At 39.7% G+C, this 26594-nt stretch overlaps 2 protein-coding genes across 11 annotated transcripts in view; one reads left to right on the top strand and one right to left on the bottom strand.

The window, feature by feature from the left end:
- Positions 1–26594, top strand: part of MED12L (mediator complex subunit 12L) — a 334106-nt gene that overhangs the window by 131523 nt on the left and 175989 nt on the right. The gene's annotated exons all lie outside the window — the stretch shown is intronic.
- The window catches only part of P2RY14 (purinergic receptor P2Y14), a 56188-nt gene that overhangs the window by 4732 nt on the left and 24862 nt on the right, over positions 1–26594 (bottom strand). For 2 of the 4 annotated variants that reach the window (XM_015072501.3, XM_053221306.1), the window contains one exon: positions 1013–1136. The gene's annotated coding sequence lies outside the window, so the exon portion shown is untranslated. Of the gene's footprint in view, positions 1–1012; positions 1137–21198; positions 22930–26594 lie in introns of those variants that run through there. The other 2 variants (XM_053221305.1, XM_015072500.3) reach the window with 2 other exon arrangements.

Raw genomic sequence — 26594 nt, 5'->3', positions numbered from 1 at the left:
TTTATACAATGATGCAAAAGTAAGAACCAAGTGAATCAAAAAGAAAACAAAGAATGTCTAGGTGTAGCCCACCTACTCTTCCTTTCCTGTCCCAGGCTCTTGGAAGGTTCACTATTTCTAAGCAGCTTGTTGCAGCCTGTTAAAGATGAGAGATATGCAAAGGAAGAACAAGGGGGAAAGGATGGTGATTAGCCAAGAAGTGGGTGCTCTAGTGAGCCAGTTTGTGGAGGTGCAGCCAGCCTTGCGCCTGGCTGGAGTTACTTTTGAGTTTTATCTCGAATTTCTGTACTGAAAGCTTCAAGAACGTAAGCACTGCTCCCTAAATTCTTGAGACTATGTTGAAGAAAGATTTCTATATGTGGTAGAACTTTTCAAAAAGGGACGCTTAAGAGTATGTCTTCAGCTTCTCATAGGTAAGGCTCTTCCTTGGCTTACAAATCCAGGTAAAGGACCATGAAATGGAATGATATGTTTTAGTTTTATATCATCACTTGGGTCTTTGGTAACATAATTAAAGAACATGGAGGAATGGGATTTATGAGACCAAAAGATAGCTATTAATGTGGAATAATAGCACATGAATTGCTTTTTCTCCATTTTTCTGCACAGCTAGAATGTCAAGTGCCACAAATTCATTCTAATTTAAAGTGAGTGCCCTTGTTCCTTAGTGCAATGTAGGGTCTGAGGATTGTGGTACTTTAAGTATTTTCAAAGTGCAGAGAATTACATTTAACCTTTGGGCTCTCTCTTGGGGCGGAATTTAGTCGATACAGGCCATACAAAGCAATGCTCACTCCAGAAACATGCACCTTAATAAAAACATGCTTAATTGGCCTGAGGTTCATTACTCCTCTATTGTGTACCTGTACACCTCAACCCATCTCTCTCTTACATATGGACCACCCTTCCAATTATGTGCCATAATTCTTCTTTTTCTGGAGGAGAGGAATTATTCATAATTTGTGTGAAATTAATAAACTCGTGGATAATACTAGAGAATTTTTTCAGTTACCTTAAAATTCTTTTTGGCGTGGTGGGGGCGCTGGTAGAATAGGAGGCTTCCTGTCAATGAAGCAGTGTAGTCCAGTGTGTGCTTGTCATCTTGAAGTGGCCAAGGTGTTCCTTCCCTAATGATCCTGTATGGTGAGAGAAAAATGGAGAATTAATTGAGTGAATACCAAAGTGTTTTTATTAGAGAAGTACGTATGGTAGCAATGTACTTTTTAAAATTCAGCTTGGATAATTACAAAATATTACAACATGTGTATTTCTTGTGCTGTATAGGTCTTGGTTGTCAGTGTTGACAAATATTGGTATGAACTTTTGGGGAAAACTTACTCTTGAGAGTGTTGGATAGACAGTGTTCTTAGTTACTGGTTACCCCCCCGCTTCCCCCGCCCATGGACACAGATGCTCAAATCAGTTCATCAGATTCCTGAAGGTAATAATTGATTATTTTAGCTGGGATATCAAGGCAGTATTTTCTTTGTTCCTTCCTTCCTTCCTTCCTTCCTTCCTTCCTTCCTTCCTTCCTTCCTTCCTTCCTTCCTTCCTTCCTTCCCGTCTTTTTCTTTCACCTTTGCACTACTGATACTTTGGCCAGATAATTATCTGTTGTGAAGTATTGTCTTCTGCATTGTAGGGTGTTTAGTGCCTTCCCTGGTTTCTATTTACCAGATGCCAGTGACACTGTCCCCCCTCCCCGCCTCAAGGTCGCAACAAAAATGTCTCCAGACATTGCCAGTGTCCTGGGAGGCCCAGTATGCCCTGGTTGAATAGCTACTGGTCTAATGAGACTGATGTGTGGACTTTGCAGATATAACACCTGAAAGCCGTGTTGTCCAATAGGCCGAGAATAAGTTTGGCAGCATGGTGGTTAGATTTGGTTCCTCCTTGGTCTGTGTTACCACCGTCCTGATTTCTCTAAACAAGTACCTCTCAAACTCAAGTGTACGTGCGTGTCATTTGGAGATCATGCTAAAGTGAAGGCTCCGATTCCGTAGGTCTGAGGTTGGGTGTGATGCTGATGCTGCTAGGACAGTGATTTCTCTTTGAGGAGCAGACACTTTTGAGAGCCCTGTACGTAGGAGACATTTAGTAAATATTTGGTGAGGAGGGTTAAAAATTTGGTTTTCTTGGCTGTAGTTGGGACTCTAGATAGGAAAAAAGTTGATTTTAGGTAACCCTGAAACCTAAGATCTTCTTCGAGTTTATCTCTTACAGATTTCGTCACAAATAATCTGATCCTATATAGTCTCCTGGAAATTTAAATAGCTATTTTATAGAAATCTATTTGAGAACAATGATAAAGAGCACCTTATATTTATCTTGAATGTCCCTAAAAGGTCGTGAAGCTTCCTTTAGAAGCAAAACAGAGATTAAGCTCTGTGGAGTCATATTGTATGTGATCCATGGCCTGGTTGGGAATGATACATTCTTTTTTTGTTTGTTTTTTTTGAACATTTAAAAAAATGTTTGCTTATTTAGTTTGTGAGAGGGAGAGAGAATCCCATGCAGGCTCTGTGTGGCGAGCTTAGAGCCCCGGGAATGATATATTCGCACGTGAGGACAAGGCTTACTCCTGAGGAGGGTTGGAGGAGCAAGGGAGGGCTCAGGGTAGTTGGGGTTTAGCTGTGTTCATGGCATTTCATCTCTTAAACTCGGAAACAACCTATGTACATATTACTATCCATTAACGCTGGGCAGCTGGGCGCATTGGTGTCACCAACATTGGTTGGCGTGTTTTTATTTTTGTATATTTAAAATATCTTATTGTTAGAAAATGTATATGGAGAATGGATTGCTTTCAAATTACTGTTTTATCAGCATGCGCTTACTCACCTATGAGGCACATCATCCTTGTCTTATTTGTTCGATTCTTACCAAGTAACAATCTGATTATTTCCTTCCCCCTCCTTCCTGTCCAACATCAAGAGATTGAAACCCAGAGTGTCCCACATATTTTCCTATGACAAAAATTTTGTTTTCTCAATGATGCCTATGTCAATGGAAATAATATAGATGCGTGTAATCATTGTGTACATTTCTAAACTTAGTAAAGCCATTTTCTTATGACTGCAGCTTTTATCTCCTTTGCCATAATGTGTAACTCCTTTTCCCCGCACCTTTTTGGTGCCAGTATGTCGTATCCTAGATGGTTTCCAAAGACGTTAGAGTGGGTTGAATAGAAAGGGGATTTATGAATGTCTGCGTATTCAGTCTTGCAGTCATGTTTTGTAGGTTTTGTGTTATTAAATACTTTGTAAGATATTTTGTATTTAAAAAATATTTTCTATTCAATTGTATTCTGTCATCAGGCTTCTGGCCTTTCTTATTGCATGGTTGGTTGGATATTTTCGAATGTCTTCCACCTTGATTCTGGTCCTGCTTCTCTCTCCAACATTGGATAATTGTTGACTCCTAGGGATGGGTAAACAGTGTCCTCTGTTTCTAGGTCTTAGATGTGTTTGGGAGGACATCATTATAAGCATGCCAGTTTATTTCATAGAAGTTACTGTTTTTCCTCTGTAACTGACTGTCCCCCACCTTCTCAGAAACCCATTTATTTCCTTCCTTCCTTCCTTCCTCCCTTCCTTCCTTCCTCCCTTCCTCCCTCCCTCCCTCCCTCCCTCCCTCCCTCCCTCCCTCCCCCCTCCCCTCGCCTTCCCTCGCTTTCCCTCGCTTCCCCTTCCCTCCCCTCCCCTTCTCTTTCCTTCCTTTCTTTTTAATGTTTGTTTATATTTGAGAGGGAGGGAGGGAGAGAGACAGAGAGAGAGAGAGAGAGAGAGAGAGAGAGAGAGAAAGAGAACAAGCAGGGGAGGGGCAGAGAGAGGGGGACAGAGGATCAGAAGTGGGTTCTCGCTGACAGCAGAGAACCCTATGCGGGGCTTGAATTTGCAAACTGAAAGATCATGAGCTGAGCTGAAGTTGGATGCTTAACTGACTGAGCTACCCAGGCAACCCAGAAACCCATTTTCTGTTGGGCTCTCTGTCAGACTCTAACAGTAGTTGTCCCACCCTTTTGCTCTCCCCATGCCTCTTTCTGGCCTGTGCTCTCTCTAGGCTCAGCCAGTGGGAATCTCACTTTATTCTTCACCCGAAAGTATGAACCTCCCTTGTGGTTTTTTTTATGTCACTAAAGATTTAATGTTCGACACTTACCAACCTTCTCATAGGCTGCCAGAGATCTCATCTCTAAGTTTATTGTTCTTTTGTCAGTTGTCTTATATCCTGACCTCTCTACAGTAGTTAATGGTATTGATTTTCTCCTTGTTGAAATCTTTTCTTCTTAAGGTACATTGTAGCCTTGGGCTCCTGTGTATTCCCAGTGGTCCTTCCTTTGCAATAGTTCTTCCTTTGCCAAGACCTTTTATTTATGTGCTCACTAAATCCATCAGACCGTATTTGCCAGGCACTGTGGAGATATATCAGCCACAGGGAACTCTCAGAAATGTCCCAGCCTAGGGTGTGGGGGCCTGAGCAGAGTGGTGCTTCAGGATACAACAAGGGGTTATTCCTGAAGGAGGAGGCACAAGAACAGAGTGAGCAGTGAGCAACTCTCACCTTCAGGAATGGTGGTATCAAGGCAACCTTCTTGGATCAAGTGATAATAAAGGTTGATAAATCGCTTGACTTTAGCCAGTCACAGAAGGAGAGGGGGAGAGTTTTAGGCAGAGAGAGCTACTAGATATATGCACAAGGTACATGAGACAATAGCATAGTTGGGGGAGGGGGTGGCTAGGAGATATGGCTTGCCCAAATCGGTTAATGTAATAGAGCCTTGTCAGTGAGTTACTATTATTGCCATTTTGCAAATGAGGAAAATGATGCTTAAAATGGTTCATTAATTCATCAAAGGTGATTTGGGTAGCTAACATGGGGCCAGACAGTATTCTAACGTGTGTCTGTTCTCCGCTATACTTGAGTGAATGTGGGGGCTCCATGTTTTGTGGTATTTGAGCATGAGCATGTGTACAGCCCTTCAGCATTTCTCTGAAGTCTTGTCTTCTTTTTCTTAATTGAAGTATAGTTGATACACAATGTTGCATTAGTTTCAGGTATACAACATGATGATTCAGCATCTATGTTATGCTGTGCTGGCTCAAAGTGTAGCTACCATCTGTCACCATAGAATACTCTTACAATATTATTAACTATATTCCCTATGCTGTACCTTTCCTCCTCATGAATTCTGCATTCCGTACCTGGAATTCGGTACCTCCCACTCCCCTTCACCTATTTTGCTCATCCCCTCATGGTCCTCTCCTTTGGTAGCCATACCTCTTTGTATTTATGGATCTGTCTCCTTTTTTGGTATGTTTTTATTATTAATACTTTTACCAGTCCACGTACAAGTGAAATGCTATGGTATTTATCTTTCTCTAACTTACTTCGCTTAGCATAGTAGCCACTAGGTTCATACGTGTTGTCACAAATGGTAAGATCTCATTTTTTTTTTTTATGGCTGAGTACACACAAACGCCACATCTTTACCCATTCATTGTTCAGTAGACATTTGTGTTGCTTCCATATCTTGGCTATTGTAACAATGCTGCAGTAAACATGGGGGGGGGCATGTATCTTTCCAGATAAGTGTTTTCATTTTCTTTGGTTAAATACCCAGTAGTGGAATTACTGGATCATACGGTATTTCTATTTTTAAATTTTGAGCAGCCTCCAAAAAATTTTCCCCAGTGGCAGCTTACATTCCACAGTACAAATTCACATTCCTACCTGTAGTACACAAGGGTTTCTTTTTTCCCACGTCCTCTCTAACACTTGTTATTTCTTTTCGACACTACCCATTCTGACAGGTGTAAGGTGATAACTCATTGTGCTTTTGATTTGCATTTCCCTGATGATGAGTGATGTTGAGCATCTTTTCATGTATCTGTTGGCCATCTGTATGTCGTCTTTGGAAAAATCCTCTGCCCATTTTTTAATTAAATTATTTTGTTTTGGTTTTGAATTGTCTACATCTTCTATCATACTGGCTATTAACCCCTTTTGGATATATTATTTGCAAATATCTCCTCCTGTTCAGTAGGTTGCCTTTTCATTTTTCTGATGGTTTCATTTCCTGTGTGAAAGCTTTTTGTTTTGGTGTAGTCCTGGTAATTGACTGTTGCTTTTGCTTCCCTTGACTGAGGAGACGTATCTAGAAACATTTTGCTAAGGCTGATATCCAAGAGATTATTGCCTATGTTTTCTTTTAGGACTTTAATGGTTTCAGGTTTCATGTTTAGGTGTCATTTTGACTTTAATTTTATGTGTGGTATAAGAAAGTGGTCCAGTTTCATTTTTCTGCATGTAGCTGTCCAGTGTTGCCAGCACCATTTATTGATGAGACCTCCCCCCCCCCCCCATATATTCTTGCCTCCTTTGTCATACATAGATTAATTGACCACAAAAGTGTGGGTTTATTTCTGGGCTCTCTATTCTGTTCCATTGATCTATAATGTCTCTTTTTTGTGTGTGTCAGGACCATAATGTTTTGATTATTATAGCTTTGTAGCCTATCTTGAAATTTGGGATTGTGTTACCTCCAACTATGTTTTTCTTTCTCAAGATTGCTTTGGCTATTCAGGATCTTTTGAGATTCCATACAAATTTTAGCATTGTTCTACTTTTGTGAAAAACGCTATTTGCATTTTGATAGGGATTATATTGAATGTGTAGTTTGCTATGTGTAATGTGGACATTTAACAATATCGTTCCATTCCTTGAGCATGGTATACCTTTCCATTTGTGTTATCTTTGATTTCTTCCATCAGTGTTTTACAGTTTTCAGTGTACAAGTCTCTCACTTCCTTGGTGGAATTTATTCCTGGGTATTTTTTCTTTTTGGTGCAATTGTAAATAGAACTGTTTTCTTAATTTCTCCTTCTTCTACTTCATTATTCGTGTATAGGAATACAATAGATATCTGCATGTTAATTTTTTACTCTGCAACTTTACCGAATTCATTTATTCTCATATGTATTTGTGTGTGTGTGTGTGTGTGTGTGTGTGTGTGTGTGTGTGTATTTTGGTGGAATCTTTAGGGTTTTCTATGTATAGCATCATGTCATTTGCCAATAGTGACAGTTTTGCTACTTCTTTACCAAATTGAATGTCTTTTAATTCTTTTTCTTGTCCAGTTGCTCTGGCTAACACGTCCAGTACTATATTGAATAAAAGTGGTGAGAGAGACATCCTTGTCTTGTTCCTGACCTTAGGGGAAGAACTTTAATTTTTTTCTCATTGATTATGATGTTAGGTGTGGGTTTCTGGAATCTTGTCTTTTTTTTTTTTTTTTTTTAATTTATTTATTTATTGAGATAGAATGAGAGGGGAGAGGGACAGAGAGACAGAGACAGAATCTGAAGCAGGCTCCAGGCTCTGAGCTGTCAGCACAGAGCCTGACGTGGAGTTTGAACTCACAAACCGTGAGATCATGACTTGAGCTGAAGTGAGATTCTCAAGTGACTGAGCCACCCAGACACCCCAGGAGTCTTGTCTTTAGGAATCACTCAGCCAGCATTTTTTTGAGGGCCGGTTCTCTTGTGTGTGAGTCTGCAAGTATGCATGTCCTGTGTTTTATCTAGATTTTGAAGGTCTGCAAGGTGTACATATCTTCAGTTTTTCCAGTTAGATTCCAGGTACCACAGCATGGAGAAACCTCCATTTTCTTGGCCAGTTTTTGAAAGTGTTGAGAAATGAATGGGTTGGTGACTTTTGACTCAGTTTTCTGTCTTCTGCATTGATGTGCCAGGGGAGGTATAGAATTGGAGCATTCATTACATTGATGAAAACAAGGACACTAACCAGTAAGTGCTAAGGACTGTGCTGCTGGGGAAGACCCAGGGCTGCTGTGTATGGTTTGGATGCCACAAAAGGACTCCCTGGGGTCTCTGGCTTTGCTTGTTCCTGTTTGTCACCTTTAGCTAGTTTTCTCTTGTAGTAGATATGAGGTCTTGATTAGATCTGACTTGATCCTCCTAACTCCTGACACTATGGCCCATTCACTTCACCTTCAGTTAGAGTCTTGGTGAATGAGAAACATGCTTTAGTTTAACTTCTAATTGGGTGAATGCTGAGGTTACATTCCTCAAATGAGGAACAGTGCTAATTAGTTTTCACATTAGAAGTGGCTGTATGCGCTTCTTGGGCTGAATTGCAGACACCTGAGAACTTCCAGTACTTGCGCTCAGTTTTATCTTAACTGCTAGGCTTTCTTCCTGGGCCTCCCTATTCACAGACTCACGCTCATGAGAATCAAAGATCTGTGTTTCTGCTGCAAAGAGACCCAGTCTTCAATTATGTATGATAATTTGACAGTGGGTTAGTATGGACAGTAAACTGATAATGTTCAAACCTAGTTTTTACTGTTAATTCTAACCACTTCTCTTAAAATACTTTTAGCAGAGCTAGTAGCAAAGTGTATGCCTGGCACACCTAAGAGCTCAGAGGTGTGTCTGCATATCTTAGCTGATTACGGGAGGTGGTAGACAGTGAGGTGTAGCACAGGTGCCAAAGGTCTGGGGCCATGAAAATGGCCAACTGTCACTAGCCTCTGTGATGGGACAGTGTCTGGATTGTCAGGATGGATTAGTGAGTTTTCACCTACACTTTTTGGCATAGCCTAAGGATTTTCAACCTTAGCACTATTGACTTTTTTTTCTTTTTTTTTCTTCTTTTTTTTTTTTTTTTTGAATTCCAGCCCTTTGTAGGTAGGCTGTCTTTTGCCTTACAAGGTTTTTAGCTGCATCTCTGGCCTCTATCCACTAGGTGCCAGTAGCACCCCATGATTTATGACAACAACAACAAAAAGTGTGCAGACATTTCTAAATGTTCCTAAGTTGAAAATCACTGGAATAGCCTCTAAGTGGTAGGTATATTTGATATCATTTTGATATACAGAGAGAATTTAGTCACTCTCTCTTTGGTGCTGTCTTAACACTTACAGTCTTAACTCTATGTTGAGTAGCTCATCAACGGTAGGTAATTCAAATCCTTAGGTCTCAGAATGTGAAGTGGACTGTCTTGTCTGCACTGGTGGGGCAACAGGCAGACAGTGCAGTATAATGATTAAAAGCATGCCTGTTGGATGTAGTGGACCTTGGTTAGAAATGCGGCTTGATTATTTAATAGCCGTGGGTTACTAAGTACCTCCGTGTTTCTGTCTTTACTTCCCTTAAAATGGGGGGGGGGGGGTAGTGGTTGCTGCCTCATAGGGTTCCTGTTCCTCTAAGAATCAAATAACCTGGTGCTTGGTAGTGTGTGACTCAGAGGGAACAGTTGGGGTTCAGGGAGTGACTCAGCTGACAATGGAATAATCCCATGTCCCTGGGACTTTCAGTCTGCCCAGGACTTCCCCTGGGTCAGGCATCTACATGGTTCCCCCTGCTTTCTCATGTTCACTTTCAGCTGATGCTCTGCACCTGAATGAGAGCTAGAGGAGGCACCGTAGATTGTTTGCTAAGTGCTCTGAACCTCCTCTGGTATCTGGCTCAAAAGTGCTTGTGTTGGGGAGGATGGGGGGAAGGCTGTGCTTCCAATGGTCCCCCTATTGTCCTCACAGGAAGTGGCATTTGGCAATAGGGAATGAGGGAAGCCCAAATATTTCACGGTCTTACTCAGCAAATCAATCCCCAGAAGCCTGAATCTTTGATGAAAGTGGCATAAAGCTATGAAATTTTGGTCTTGCTAATTTTGGGAAATGATTCCTTTCTAGGTCTGGAATTAGGTTGAGCTACTTGGATTCCTGACTTTTTTCCAGCCTGTTCTGCTGCATTGTTTTTTGTTTTTTGTTTTTTTTAAACTATGAGGCTCTATTCCCCAGGGCCAGGCAAGGAAATGAATCTTTGACCTCCTTTTGCCTCACTGAGATGATGTTTGCATTTCTCAGTTAGGCATGCAGTACTCAGATGTTAAGATCTTGGGGCTCAGGGCATTAATGCATATCCCTTTGCTATGGGAATGGGGAGCAGGTTTTCATTTCTGGGAAACCCACACTTTTAACTACTTAGTTAAATATCAACCACCTGTATGTTTGTTCAAGAATCAGCCTCACATAGCCCAAGAAGAAGGATATCCAGGACTTTGGGTGGGAGTGCGAATACTGCAGAAGAGTGATACATGCATTTGAAAACCTAACGTTTGATCTACTTCCTCCGTTTTGGAAGAATCAATGACCTTTGCTTTTAATAAAATGCATCATGATAATTCCTTGAATTAGGCAATTCTGTAAACGAATTCGTATTTTTATAATACAACATATGATAATGAAGTAACTATATTCATCTCAAAATGGGTAGAACTTAAATGTAAAAGATGGAGTTTTATGCAACTTAAAGATGGTGCTTAGAGTACAGGTGAGGTAAAAGACCTTTCCTTTTGTGAACCCTAGGTCTATAGGTTGGGATCCATTGTTGAATGTGTATTTTGCTTTTAGACCATTACATTTGTGATTATTTCACTTTTCCAATAGAATTCAATGTGAGTCCATCAAGTACGTTATAAGAAAGTCATGTCATGTCTTGCCATGCTGCATGGGAGCTCTTAGATGGCATTTCATTATTGCCTTAGCTGTAATGTCCATATGTGGGAAGTCTAATCATAACCAGCTCACAAGTGTTCCGTTGCAGTTTTATGTTAACGACTTGCTTGGACCAGGACTGGTTTGGTTTTACTCTATGTTTTTTTTTTTTTTTTTTTTTTTAAATGCAGCCTACTCTAGACTTCTTTTTAATCTTCATACATTATTGTTTTATATTGTTAGTATCTCTCTCTGTTTAGTGGTGATTTTCCTGTGAGGTATAAACCTGCATAAGTCCTTAATAAAACAGACTAAAAATTGGTAGGTCTAGAAGTCATGATAGCCCCAAAGCTATAAACTTGCTCAAGCCTTTTCCATCCTTCAATAACAAAGGTAAAAACCCTCTATAGGCAAAGAAATACTGATTCTCAGTATTAGTGAGCTCATCTTGTTCCTAAGTATCACTGCCCACTGAAAGGACCCCGGGCTTCTTGGAGAAATGGTTGACTTTAATAAGGCACAGGGAAAGTACAAGTGAGTTGAGATGAACCAGTTGGGCAAAAAGCAAGGAATTGCTCAGCCCGATAGGGACATGTCAAAACACGGAAACTGCTATTGGAGATACTTCTAAATTTGACAATTTGGATATCAACAGGAATGATGAGATCAAAGTACTTGGAAAAACAAACCAAATTCAGGAGTTGACAGTGATATTAAGAAAAGGAAAGCAAGGGGCGCCTGGTTGGCTCTGACTCTTGAACTCATGGCTGTGAGTTCAAACCCTGAGTTGGGCTCTGTGCTGGGCGTGCAGCCTACTTTAAAAAAAAAAAAAAAAAAAAAAAAGTGTGCATGTTTGATGTGCCTCTGTGACTCAGTCAGCAGAGCAACTGATTCCTGATTTTGGCTCAGGTCATGATCTCATGGTTCGTGGGATTGAGCCTCTGCAGAGCCTGCTTGGGATTCTTTCTTTCTCTCTCTGCCACTCCCCTGCTCACACACACTCTCTCTCAAAATAACTAAACTTTAAAAAAAAAAAGGGGGGGGAGCGATATTAAGAATAAGGATGACAAATGGAGGATGAAGACAGGGGGAGGCTCTTCTTTACATAATTTCAGCTAGAAAATGTAGAATGAATGATAGAAAGTCACCATTTTTCAGCCTCAGTGTAATAACAGATGAGGACGCAGTCTTCAGTAGTTACAAAAAGCCAGTCGGTAAAAGGCTGTGGGAGAACAGGATGTTCTAGTCTAAAAGTATCACTCTCAGATGATTTAGAATACTAAAGGAAAAAATTGATCCTTTTCAGCAGGGATATCTAGCTGTCACTGAATGATCAGACTTACCCCAAGTGGGATAAGTTGGCATTATGATTTATTTAGATGTATACAACGTGCCCTGTCAAAAAGCTGATCATGGATGGACAATCGGAATGTGGATCATTCTGTAAAACAACTTGCCTAGATTCTAAAAAAATGAATGTCATGAAAAGTGAACAGACATGATTGGGTGGGAGGGAGCAGTTCTAGATCAAAGGAGGCCAAAGAGAAATAATGTAATGTGTGGTTGTGATTGGAGATTGAGGGAGTAGAGGAGAGAGCTATAGTAATTGTTTTGGGACAGTTGTGTAAATCTGAATATAGGCCCTGTGTTAGTATTTTTGAGTTAATCTTTCTAGGTGTGATGATGGTATGGTTAAGCAGGAGAATATTCTTACTCTTCTGAGTTGCATATCGAAGTATTTAGGATGGGAGGGTCATAATGCCTGCAGCACATTTTGGAAGAGGTTCAGTAGAAGGAAAAGAAAGTATATGTGTGCGTATATATATGCTTGTGTATTATACTTTTAGGATGATATATATTATAGTATATGTGCATACACACGTGTATGCATATGCACATGTGCATCTGATATGTGTGTGTATTAGTTTTGAGGGAAGAATCCTGAGCTCAGTGCCTGACACACAACAGGTACTCAACAGTCTCTTAGACACATCTGTTACCCTGCTGCCTGTTTTCCTCTGTTAACCTTTGGAAGCTTCTCTACCTATCCTTAAATTGGGTTTTCTTATTCTATTCTTTGCCATCTTCTTTCCTCTTTCTACCTAGTTTTCTAAGCCAAAATAATCTTCATTTAGAACACTGTTGAAAACCATCATCAGTAAAGCGAACTGCCTATAAAATATTCCTTGGGCGCTTATTATCATGCAGTGTTGTTGGTATTGTGGGTGCATCCTGCCCCCCTTGGAGCTCAGTGTCTGCTCCTGGACCCCGAGCAGCCTCATCTATTTCCCCTCTGCACAGTGGACCCCCACTTTCTGCACTTCTGGCTCACTCACGGCCCTGGGTGTTGAGGAGGCAGGTTGCTTCACCTCCATCGGGAAGAGCTTTTCCTTCACCCGAGTCCGTCGTGCCTTGCGTTAGCTGCCACTGTGCCTCGTCATCCCTTTCCCTCTCCACGCGTCTTATAGCGACAACTGCCATTTATTGGGAACTTTACCTTGTACTGGACACAGGCGATGCTAATTGCTTTTTGAAGTATTTTCTCTTTTTCAGGGACTGTTTCCTACTTTGAGAAGAATTTATGTAACCTAAGGTAAAGCACAGTAAAAAGAACACAGTGCTGACTGGACAGCCAGAGCCACCTGCGTCTACCTTTGTGCTCCTCCCTGGCTGTCTGCCTCCCTTTGCCCAGAGGGAACCCTGTCTTGAGTTCTGTGTTTTTCATTTCTACCCTTTACACAGATGACTGTAATCCATACAAGCATATATATTGCATTCTAAAATTGTTCATGCTATATACTGTCTTCCAGGACTTTTTAAAAATCCCCAGCTCAGCATTATGTGTCTCAAGTTTATCACTTTAGAAAAGGAATTGGAAGTACTTGAAAAGATGAGCATTTACTTACCCTCTAGCCAAGCATCTTAATTCCTAGGTATATGCCCTAAAAACCTTTTATAGAAGCATATTGAGAAACATGTCCAAGTGTTTCTTGAAACATAGAAAGTGATAGAGCAAAATATGGGCATTGGCTCAAATGATTATTGGTAGAAGAATGGGTAAAAGAAAAACATAGTGTAATTTTATGCAGCACTGAATGAACGAACTACAGCTATATACTTTTGACTAAATCCTCGTGTTGTTCTGATAAAAGTAATCCCACTTTATAGTTGAAGAAACGGATGTCTAGAGAGCCTGAATAAATTGTCCAGGATGTTACAACTAGCATGTTGTAGAACTGAGATTCGAATCCAGGTCAGTGTCATTCCAAGGCCTTACCTGCTAGGGTTGTATTGTTTCCTGTTGAAAAGACTTGTTTTTGTTGGTTTGTCTGTTCTGCATGGAGAGAGAGCTTTGTATTTTGACCTGACTTGGCAAATGTTTCATAGTGTGAATTGTATAAATTTCTGATGAATGACCTAAAACATTCTTACATTGCACAGGAAGAAAGCAGGTGAAGGGAGCTTAGTGGCTTGAGCAAATTCCTGAGGTAGAAACCAGAGCACTCACACGGGCAGCTCAGCTCCTCCGAGCCCTCACTGCCTGCAGCATTTAACCTTCTGGTCTTACCTTGGTTTCAGGCCTCCCTTCTAGGACGTGGCTGGGAGAGGCCTAGCAGATAGATACTACCTCAGCATAACTAATACAGCTGATCCTGCTCCCACTTTTCTCAGCCAGGTTCTGCTGTTGCTCTCCTGGTGGAGAGCAGAGGCCTCTCCTCAGCTGTGTGACTCTTACCTAGAACATAAGTGTGTCCGGCCTACAGTAGCAAAAGTTCCAGCAAGCTTTCTTCTGGTTTTTGGATGTCACTGACATGAGTAGCTTGTGGAAAAAGTGCAGGTGTATTTGTGTGTATGGGGCGGGGAACGTGGGGAAGGCAAAACAGTAGATATTTGGTGCCTTAGGCAAATCAATGTTTATCATAAACGTAGATTATTGTGCTACTTAGATATTTTGGCCCAGTCGAACAAAAAAGATAAAAGTGGAAGCTTTACTACTTAGCTCTCCCCTTGAGCTTTTCCTTGCCCGTGCCTTTCCTTTTCACTGCCGGAAGAAGCTCTGAGCTAGGTACATACGTGTTTTCTCTCTGTCCCAGTAAATCCCAAATGGCTTCTGGTCCTTTTAAACTGGTGGGGGCTACTGGCAAGGGTCTGCAAACATCACTGACTGAGTTTTGTCAAGCACTACGTAGGACCAGCAGGAATACCAGGGTGAATTTGCTTTCCTGCTGTCCCCACAGTGATGTTGTAGCCCAGTTTTGTAAACATATAAAACTCACTGAGGCAGAAGTACTTGTAGCTCTGTCTGTGGCTGTCCTTCTCTAGCATCTTAGTGTGGCTGCCCCCTGTCGGTCCGCGTTAAAACATCACCTTCTAGGGGGGCCCTTCTCTGTTCATGACATCTGACACAGCCAAGCTCCTACCTAGCACCTGCCAGCCGCCCACCATGTTTTATTTTCTTCATACGTGTCTTTATTATGTAAAATAACATCTGGAGCGCCTGGGTGGCTCAGTCGGTTGAGCATCCGACTTCAGCTCAGGTTATGGTCTCACGGTTCGTGAGTTCAAGCCCTGCGTTGGGGTCTGTGCTGACAGCTCAGGGCCTGGAACCTGCTTCGGATTCTGTGTCTCCTTCTCTCTCTGCTCCTCCCCTGCTCACACTGTCTCTCTCTCTCTCAAAAATAAAGATTAAAAAAAATAAATTAATAATATTTAATTTTCAACTTACTGTCTCCATCACCCCCTTAAAGGTAACCTTCATGAGAACAGGACTTAATTTTCTTATTCACTGCTAAATTAGTTATTCACCTGGCAGACAGTAAAAGTTCAATAGATACTTAGTGAATTTATGAATTTTGGTTAAATTGAGTTGATTTACTTAACTGTCAAATTATGAGTCTGTTTAGAACCTCTAGAGTTTTAAAGTTTCTATCTGCAAGAGGTTAAAATGTACAGATAGCTTTTTAAATCTCTGGGGAATAAAATTGGATCTACATAATCTTTAATTTATGAAATATTCTTATGCAAAGTTGATGCAAGTTTGACTTGATAAATTTTAATTTTGTTACTTTTAATCATATTAATAATTTTCCTTAAGCTCCATAAGTGAAACAAAAGGCGAGAGGGTAAAAAGCTATATGTACCTGAATGCTCTGTCCTCTTTCCCATATGCCACCTCTGGCCATTATGTACCCTGAATCCTATTTTCGTCATTCTCCTGCTTTCTTGTTTTATAGTGTTCTGCAATGTCTGTGTTCCTAAAAATAAGTGTGAATCTGTGGTATGTATGTGTATGAAATTGTGATTTTGTTTTTTTTAAAAGCCTTATATTATCTTTTAGCGATTTAACCTTATCATATCACATATCATCCATGGTATTGAGTATTGCTGTAAATTATTTGTCTTGGTGACTATGACTAATTTCCTGTGTTTAGGATGTTTCTAGGCTTTTGCTCTTGTAAACTTGGCTGAGACATATATCCATAGTTTATCTTGACGAACATAGGAAAGGTTTTCTTGTAGGTATAAATCTAGAAGTGAAATTACAAATTCATATGGTATAGGAATGTCAAAATAATGGAAACAGTGCCAACTATGGTCCAAAGTGATTGCACCAGTTTATACCCCTATTAAGAATGTGTAATGATCCTGTCAATACATATCCTCTTCAACATTTCATATTCTCAGATTTTTAAAGTTTTGTTTATGATGTGATACTATATTGTAGCCTTGATTTGCATTTCCATGATAACTGATGATATGGGCATCTCTTCATATAATGATTATTTCCATGAAATGTCTAGTCATTATCTTCTCATTTTTATGTTGGGTTGTTTATGCTATTATTGATTTGTAGAAATTCTTCAAATAGTGTTGATAATCTGCTTTATTAGGTGTATATATGGTGAAATACATTTCCTAGATTATAACTTGTCTTTTCACTTTGAAGGTGTATTTTGATAAACAAAAGTTACAGATTTTAATATAGTCAAATTATTTTTGTTTTGAGTTAGTGTTTTTAGTATCCAAAGAAAATTTTTCTATCTCAAAGTCTAAAATAATTGTTCTCACAATATGGTCTGTTAGACCGTGGGGTTCCTTGACACCCTTTCACGGGGGCCATGAAGTCAACCCATCTTGAAAAGAATACTAACATGTTACTTGCCTTTTTTACTCATTGTGCTGACATTTGTATGAATGGTGCAAAAGCCAGGGTATGTAAAATACTTGAGCACCAATCAGGGCCATGCACATATCTGTTCTATAGTCACTGCATACCTTACTGCTATGAATTCTTAGTAACCAGGAGAAGAAAAGGCCAAGTGCACTTTACAGTGTTCTTGATGAAGGCATATATATTGTTAATTTGGTTATATCTTACCCTTTAAATATGTGTCTTTTAAACATTGTACATGACAGAATAGGAATTGTTCATGAAGCTTCTGCCTTATTTGGTGGTTGTCTAGAGGAACAACACTTGAGTGATTAAGCCATGTGAGCCATGAACTGAATTAGATGATTTTTGCTGGAACACCATTTTTTACTTGAAAGAATGACACACAGACTATAGTAATTCAGACTGACTTGGGTATTTGGCGACATTTTCTCAAAATTGGATGAGCTGAACCTTCATCAATGGAAGAAAATAGCACTGCCCAGTACTTAGAGATCAGTGTCAATATTAAGACCATTTTTTTGATTTTTATATAATAAAGAGTATACATCTGAATGACAGTACATCTCCAAATGACTTGATTATGTGATGTTATAAAATCTAGCACAGGTCAAAGATTCATTTAAAGACTAAGAGGGGTGCGTGGGTGGCTCAGTCAGTTGAGACTTAGACTCACGTCATGATCTCCCAGTTCGTGAGTTCGAGCCCCGCGTTGGGCTCTGTGCTGACAGCTCATAGCCTGGAGCCTGCTTCGGATTCTGTGTCTCCCTCTCTCTCTCTGCCCCTCCCCCGCTTACACTCTGTCTTTCTCTATAATAAATAAAGATAAAAAGAAATTCAAAGACTAAGTTAGACTAAAGGATTTTAATGCAAAAAGAATATTCATTGATAAGGATTTAGGTTCTACATTGCAGACAACCTTTAAGAAAAAACCACTTTTTGAGATTTGTTGTGGTACCAAAGAAAAAAAATCCAGAAGGCTATTAAAATACTTCTTTCTTTTCCTATTACATATCTGTGTGAGATGAGATTTTCTTTAATATACTTTAATTAAAACTACATTTTGAAACTGATCGAATGAAGCAGTGAATATGAGAATCTGTCCTAGTTCAGATATTAAAGAGGCAAGCAAAAAGGTACAATAATACCACCTTTCCAATTAAAGCTTTTTTAAATAAATTATTGTTTTATAAAAAATGTGTTATTCCTCTTAACAGTTGACACCTTTTAAAATGAATTACAAATATAAGTTCAACAATTTTAATATCTATTATAGTAAATATGGTTAGCTAGAACTTATACAGATGAAAGCTCTTTGGGCTTCTGAATATTGTAAAGAGGATCTTGAGACCAGAAGTTGAGAATTCCTGGCTAAGATATATTTTACTGTATTTTCTAATAAGAATTTTTGGGGGTTAGTTTGCTTATTTTGATGTTAGGCCTTAATTTATCATGTACTGGATGGTCTGTAAATACCAAAAAAAAAAAGATACCACACTTTTATAAAGATAATTAAATTTTAAAAATAGGTAAAACTCCACAGTCTATCATTGTAACTCCTACAGATTGAATATCTTTAATTTTACTTTTTTTCTTGGGTTTTTGATAAGGTTGTCTATTTATTTGGTTATTCATGCATCCATGAAGTATGTGAATTAAGCAAATAATAACCTTCATGTCGTTTTCTCACCTCTGTCTGTCTAGGACTACCACTGTGTGGCTCAGGGCTCTGAGTCCCTTGATCTCCAGGTCTCTAGCTATGAGGCCCACAGGTCTGGCCGGGAAGGACAGGTTTACTTGTTCAGTGGACATACATTAATAGATACTTGCTACTTGTGTGTTGGTACATTACCCGGTTTTCTGTTGAAGTGATAGGAGGTGAATTGGGAGAAGTATTCATGTTCCCTTATTTGCGATTTCTTATTTGGCCCTGTGAGTATCAGATACTAACTGAAGAAATTTCCTGTGAGGTTTTATTTAATCTTTCCAGTACTATCTCTAACATAATAGGTTATTAGCAAGGATGGGGGAGAGATTCTTTTTTTTTTTTTTTTGAATAGCTGCTCTGTGCCAGATATGAACATGTCTCAATTACTGTCTCAGCAGCTCTGTGGGGCGATGGCTTTATTGTGATGTTATATTGGTTATGGAACAGAGGAGGATCATAGAGGCAAAAGAGCTGACAAGCAGGCGTAGCTCAAGGTCACAGTAGATTCAAATTCAGCTGGCCTGCTGCATTCAGAGGCCCTGCTTTTTGTACCATATAAGATTGCCTCTATAAAAATCTGAGTCCCCATAATATTGACTATATTTTATGCAGTGTGATTGTTGCCACTGTTGTGTAAACAGCTAGAAAGAGGCTCAGCAGTCCTGTGCTCTTTCACATCTCCAACTTATGTTTATGTATAAATTATAATTTTTATTGGGCACATTCATCTTGTTAGATCAGAGGTAAGATATGGGATAGGTGAGAGGGTACTGGATTTGAAGCCTGATGGCCTTTTCCTTTAAGACCCATCGTAGGCCTTCATTAGCTGTGTTGTGTCGTTTGAGTCGATGAACCTCCCTGGACCCTAGCTTCTTAACTGAATAGAGCCAGCAATTTAAGGTATTTCCCAGTGTAATTTGGCTGCTGGAGACACCAGTGTTTAATTTCATCCAGTCTTGATAATATCTATGCAAAGCTTTAAAAGCAGAGGGCTGCATCTATGGGGGTTCATTACTTGGAATTGTTATTTACAAGTCTTGGATTTCACTGTCATGTAAAAGTTACGTAAAATACCATTAAAGGTTTTTTTGCATCACCCTTGACTTCTGGGACTGCCTTTTGAGACTATGTCTCTCTTCCTTTTTTTTATTAGATTGAGTCATATAAAATTGTTAATAATTGGCTTTTTTTTTTTTTTGCCTACAAAAATGGAAGTTTCATATGGTTAGTATAATACATTTAATAGGTATTAGTAAGATTGCATATGAATGGCTAACAAAAAAAAATCTATGTAATTTATAGGGTATATGGCCAAATGTAAGTAAGTCTAGATCTTGGTTATGTTTTTCAAAACCAACTTTTACTCTGGATTTTCTTTCTCAGATGATCTTGATTACACGTGGTAATCCCTATCAGTAGTGAACTGTTTTGTGTTGAAGCACCAAAGGTGAAGAAATGTTTTCCCCTATAATGGGTGGGGCTGATGTGGAAAGCTGTCTAGAACAGAAAGAGAACTAGAGATATAGAGAGATTCCGCCCCCCCCCCCCCCCCCCATGGATGCTATCTTTAAGAGGGAAAACTGGCAAGAAAGTTGGTAGGTGTAAAAATGAATTAGAAGAAGACTTAAGAGGTTGCGTTTTATTCATTTAGAGAGTCATTTATTAAGAAGAGTTATTATTATAGCTTTTTAAAATCACTAAATTTTGTGACTTCTAAAATATTTTTGATGGCAGAGTAGGGAGACACTTGTGGTTTGTAAAGTATCCTATCACTGCCTTCTTTCAGTTACAGTATGCTTAGAATTTCTCCAATAAATGGAGCTCTTATAAAGCTTTTTTTGGCTGGGAAGTATAAGGAGTGGGTTCTCAGCACAAGTTTTAACTTATTCTAAGCATTAGTTTTAAAATTATCTGTCAGTCTAGATTTTGTGAAATTTATTACACAGTTTCTAGAAAAAAAGCAAAAATAAGCTGCACAAATTACGTTCTTTGTCCTTGCCATCCACAACTTAAAACCAAAAAACTTCTGAATACTTGATATTTAAATGTTTGGGAAATCTCAGACGAAACCAGACATTAAGAGTCAATATATGAAAAACAAAACCTTAAATATTAAAAAAAGCTAAAATAGCAACTATGAGGCTTATTTATTCGTGTGTCTTCCCTGTGAAAATTAGTTGTGAGTCACCATTAAATCTACACGAGCAGCTCAGGTGTTTAGGTTTCAGAGAAGACTTCACATCCTTCCTTGCATGAAGTATTTTACCTTTGGTTTCAGTTTTTGTGAGTTTGTGGCAGTTTGCTCTCTTAAACCAAAGCTGTTTTGCCTTTTTTTCTCTTCAGCATTTCATTTCTTTATCGGACTCCCTTGGCTTGGAAGATTACATCATAGCCGAGCTATATCCTTGCTCCTTAACATATCCCGAACGGATTTTAACCCACTGTCCACACACACACACACACACACACACACACACACTGTCTTATGTTTTACAAGCCATAAGTTTACAAATTAAAAAACAAAACAAAACAGGGATTTCTTAAAGTCTAATGCATGAGCCCATTGAAGAAAATCCTGCTCCATGCAATTAAAAGGCACATTTACAGGGAAAAGTTAATTGGACTTAGTTTAGTTTTTGAACCTGGAAAAGTCAGATCTCACTGATAAATCTGTCACTTATCGTTTCATCCATGAGAAAAAAACAATTTAGGACATCATGAGCACAAACAGCCATTTCACATTGGAATCACAAATATTCTTTAAATATACTCTGCACTGAATGGACCGTTTTTACTTACCAATTTTTCCAGCCTCCTGTCGTCTCCGTAGGCAAGACTGGATCAACAATGGAGTGTAACATCTGATGTTGAGGGAAATAGATTTAGCTTTCTGCTTGGGCTGCTCGTGTTGACCAGTGAGGAAATGCTATATTAGCTCTCAGACCAAAACATTTAAAGTACTCTATGAAATGCTGACATCTTGCCAAAGGCCTGAATGTCAAGTACTACAGATGCCCAGTCCTCTTTGGAACCCAGCTCTACTGTGTGCTTGTGTAAGTGTAAGCACTTTATGCTTAGGGTTGCAAATTTGCAAGGCGTGGTATGAAACTGGGTACAGAGAGAAAGGGGAGAGCAACAGAGCAAGCGAGAGCTCCAGTCAGCAGGAGGCTAGATCTTTCCCATGCCTAGCTGTGACCTCTTCCTGGGAAGCTGTTGTAAGAATAGCTTCTGTGTTTATTGGGAAGGATTTTCAAATTGTACTTCACATGGCTTCAACTAAACTCCATGAAACTTGTTGGAAAATCAAAAAATAGTGAGAGTAAAATAGACCAGAACACTTGCCACTTTCAGTTAGCAGAGGGGAGAGGGGGAGGGCTTTGCAAGTAGGCAGATCACCTAGGAGTCTTGATCAGCCAAGGCCAAGATAGCTGTCAAGTGAGGAGAGAGATTGAAAGGTGATGCCGTCTCCTTTGGACCTGTGTGATTGACCATTCTACCTGGACCCAGTTCTAGGGGGTCGATTGGCGGGGCCTGGTCTACTCTGTTATCCTCACACATTCCCAACCTTGAATTGAGGCTGTTGTGACTTTAATCTTTCTTTACGTTACCCCTTCCTCTTAAATCTGGTTTCCAAGCACCCTGTTTGACCCCAATTTCTGGATTCCTTCGTCATTTAACAAGTTGTTGCTGGGATTTGTTATTCTTACATAGCACTCTCTATTAATGCAGTCATCTCAGGAGGAAGGGGGCCAGAGTCTCCTCTATTCTATCCACTTTGAACATTTACTCATTTTACCGATTTCTTTCTCTTTTTCTTAGGGCAGCAGGCTCATTATCAATCATGCTTATTTTAATTATCACACAAAAATAAAACAACCTCCCTCAAAGTTCTCTCTGACTTAAGCCCTTTTTTTAGGTACTACTGTCTATTAGTCAATGAAGCTATAAACCATTAAATTATAGCTTGATCTCCTCTGCTCATACCCAATCACCAAAGCCTGATGATTTTCTTAACACCTAAATATTTCTTGTTTATGATTCCTATTAAGCTTGTATTCCCTACCCCAGTCTACTTACTCCCCAGTGCCTTCCCTCCAGTCACCCATGAGAGGGATCTCTCTAAAATACAAGTATAGCCACGTCCCTTGGCTCCTTGTCCCTTACAAGGTAAGTTCATCCTGTTGAATCTGGCAGATTTAGTGCTCTTTGATTGGACATTTTGCATCTTCTTCCACTACTTATCTTGAGCTTTATATTACTGTCTGCTTGTTCCAACTCCCTACAATACCTATGGTCTTTGTCTTCTTGCTTGGGCTTATGCTTTGCCCTCTCCCTGGAATACCTCTCTTCTCTTTTTTCCTGGGACATCCTAAGTTTAAACCCTGTTTTAAAAATTTCAGCTCAGGGCACCTGGGTGGCTCAGTCGGCTAAGCGTCCGACTTTTGCTCAGGTCATGATCTCATGGTTCATGGGTTCAAGCACCATGTAAGGCTCTGTGCTGACAGCTCAGAGCCTGGAGCCTGCTTTGGGTTCTGTGTCTCCCTCTCTCTCTGCCCCTCCCCTGCTCACGTTTGCTCTCGCTTGCTCGCTGTCTCTCAAAAATAAATAAACATTAAAAATAATTATAGAAGTTTCAGTTCTTCACATGCTACTCAGTTTTTGCTTTATCCATACATCCTCCGCTCTGTTTATATCTGATTTTTACATGGAGTCATCTTAAAAAATTAAATGTTTAGCTTTATCGAAAAATATTTTTGAAGTCCTAGATATCATGTGTTTATTTTTTATATCATGTTAAAACAATTACATAACATAACAAATTTAGTAAATTTGTCTGGGTTCAGTGTATTCTGGACAATTTCTGGTGTGTGGAAACACTCCTTTCAGATGCCGTTTGGCCCATACTCTAACTTTGGGAAGCTGTTCCTGATCCCACACACTTGGTAAAGTTACCCTCCTCTCTGTTAGCCAAAAAGACCATTGGTCCTTCCATCAACAATTGTTACATCCGTTTGTTCATCTAATCAGTCAACTAATACTTATCAGTCGTCAGCCTCTTCTGGAGGCCTGGTGGTGTAAGGACCCTGGGGTACAACCTTGAATACTTAACCTGTGTTCTTTAATTGTTCTTTTATTCCTCCCAGCTAGATCCTTAGCTGAGGAAGGCAGGGCCAATATTGTGTCAATTTTGTATCTTCAGCACCTACCATTTTTACTCACAGAATTAAAAGTGAAGACGTGTTGACCTCTTAATTCCATCCAAGATTTACTTGTAGTACTTGTGTGTTTCCTAAATGAGACTTTTAAATATTGATGAAGGACAGTAAAAGTTAACGGGCTCACTTTTGTTTTTGACAGCTTATGATTTATATTAAAAATGAATGGATTCTATGAACAGTCATTTGTATCTGTAGGAATCATTTCATCTGTGGTCTAGTAACTGCTACCACTTGCTTAGATACACAGAAACCTGAGTCAGATGTATATATTTTAACCCAAACCAATACTTGGGATTATATGGGTCAAAGTTGGTTCAATTTATGATTGCAAGTTTTTTTAACATTTATTTTTTGTGATAGAGACAGAGTGTGAGTGAGAGAGGGGCAGAGAGAGAGGGAGACATAGAATCCGAAGCAGGCTCCAGGCTCTGAGCTGTCAGCACAGAGCCCGATGTGGGGCTCAAACTCAATAAACTGTGAGATCATGACCTGAGCTGAAGTTGGACGCTTAACCAACTGAGCCACCCAGGCGCCCCTATGATTGCAGTTTTGAAAGGAACATTTACTACATGTGGATGCCAATGGGGGAAAAATTATTTTTTAGAGGAATTTGTCCATTTATGATGGTATTCCTTTTGTAAATTGAAGGGAGAACTGAAGGTGCCTGAAACATGAATCTTTAGGTGTTAGGAGCTCAACACTCTTGGGGAATTATAAGGAAAAAGGATTGATGGAATTCACTAGCACAAAGCTAAGCACTTGGGAAAACTCGGGGGCATGATAGGCATGACATGACTAATGAGCTAAATATCAGTGTCTGGCATTTAAGTCTGTCATAAGCAAAATCAGTTAAACTTGGAGGGTATATTCCCATAAACGAGTTAATTTTAGAAACATACCCGTTTTTAAAAATTATATTTAAGTTGATAAAATATTTTTTAATTTTTTTTTTATATATTTGAAAGTGAGAGAGAGAGAGAGAGAGAGAGAGAGACAGTGTGTGAATGGGGGAGGGGCAGAGAGAGGAGACACAGAATCAGAAGCAGGCTCCAGGCTCTGAGCTGTCAGCACAGAGCCTTACACGGTGCTTGAACCCATGAACCATGAGATCGTGACCTGAGCCAAAGGCAGATGCTTAACCGACTGAGCCACCCAGGCACCCCAATCATGTCTGTAGTTTTACACTCTGCCAGAAACCAGTGAACTAACTGTCATGGGGTCTCCCACCCCTGCCCCACACTCTCCTCTTGGGGTGATGACAACACGTAATGTGCATTTTGATGTGTCTTAGATCATGGCCCATTTCCAAACGCACCATCTATCTTATTTTTTCACCTCTGGCCTTTCTTTCTCATCATGTTTCCTCAGCCTGGAACAGGGCCTGTCTTCCATTTCTACCTGTTGAGCCCTTGTGCATCCCCAGGAATCCGGTTCAGAGTCTACTGTTTATGGAGCTTCTCCTTATCTTACCCCTGAGAATGAAGGGTTACCCCTCTGAATTCCTATAGGGCTTAATGTGAATTCTGACTTGGCCGCTTCTCAGACCTTGTACTGTTTTACAGATGGTAGTCGTTATCTCGCCTGGTTTGGGGAAAGGTGAGTCTTGTGCTGATGTTCCCTGAGTCTGTTATTCATGGAGTAAGTTGACCTGTCTGCCAGGAGCGCAGGTGATTTTCCTGCAGTTTCTGTCACCCCATATTGCCAGGACTCTCCAGTCTGGCTTCCTGTGCTTGGCACATTCCCCTTTTGCTTAGCAATCCATAGCCACCTTGCCTTCTAACACTCCAGCTCACTGAAAAGGGAAGGCCTTTTAGGTGCAAAAAGGTGATTTATTTATTGTATTTAATAAATGAGGACCTCCACTATTTTTCCTTCTTCTTTTCCTAGCCCAAGCAATTTAGATCACTTCATGTATGTATGTGTGTGTTTCTTTAATTCAAACTAAACTAATTTAAAATTTTTATTAAAACCCTGCATTTAGGTACTTTAAGAAATCAAATAATTTTATAACGTTTGTAATGGAAAATAGCAGTCCTTGCCCTTTTTCTGTGTCCTCATGACAACCTCTTTCCCTTCTAGCGATTGTTTTTAGGCATTAACCCTTAAACTTCCACACAAATGACAGTATCTGGCTTTCAGTAGCATCTGTTGGCTTCTTTGTGTAGAAGATGCAGTTTCAGCTCCCTTGCCCTCCAGCACTTCTCACCCAGTAATTACGTCTCCAGTCTCTGGACAAATCAGCGTCACTTACTCCTGTAATGAAAGCTATGTAACTATTATTGCTGAAGCCCATCATGGGCTTTGAAAGGGATTACAGTTCCCTAGCCTCTTCTGGTGACCAGGAGAAACTGTGCCCTCTTGGTCTAATGAAGGCAGGTTTCCCTCAGGGTTTAGGCTGCTCATTTTGCCATTTTCAGCTCGTTAAGATATGTAAACGTGCTATATAAATGTTAGCTCTTACCATTACTTCAATATTATAATTTGAGCCAAACCTCATTTAGCCCTGTTCTTAGCTATATGTGTATGAAGGAATAGGTTTAAAGTATTTTTGCCAATAGCTGCATTTAGAGACATTTGTAAAGTACAGGTCTGTGTTAATATATACAACCCTTGCTGGATAGATACTTAGTAGCATTATTGCTCAAGAGAGGAAATGTCTGTGGGCAAGTCTTTGTTCTTAATAATTTTCTCTCGTATTGCACTGCAGACAAGAGGCCGTCTGCTTTATCAATTTTAGGCATTTTGCTTTTGGCAGTTTATATAATAGCAGTCACTGCTATCTGGGAAAAGTCACATGTAGAATATACACACATTTCCAAAGCTATGTTTTGTGTGTGTGTGTTTTTTTTTTCTTTTAGTTGAAGTGTATCTGCTGTGGAAGGCCTTAATCAAGTTCTGATCCGTTACCTTGCTATCGTTTAGTTGTTTTTTGTTTTTGGTAGTTTTTCCTGAAGCCTTATATTGTATTTGATAAGC

Source organism: Acinonyx jubatus, chromosome C2, assembly GCF_027475565.1.
Source record: "Acinonyx jubatus isolate Ajub_Pintada_27869175 chromosome C2, VMU_Ajub_asm_v1.0, whole genome shotgun sequence".
NCBI lineage: Eukaryota > Metazoa > Chordata > Mammalia > Carnivora > Felidae > Acinonyx > Acinonyx jubatus.
The sequence above is the reverse complement of the archived record's forward strand: the minus strand, read 5'-3'. Positions and strand labels throughout refer to the sequence as shown.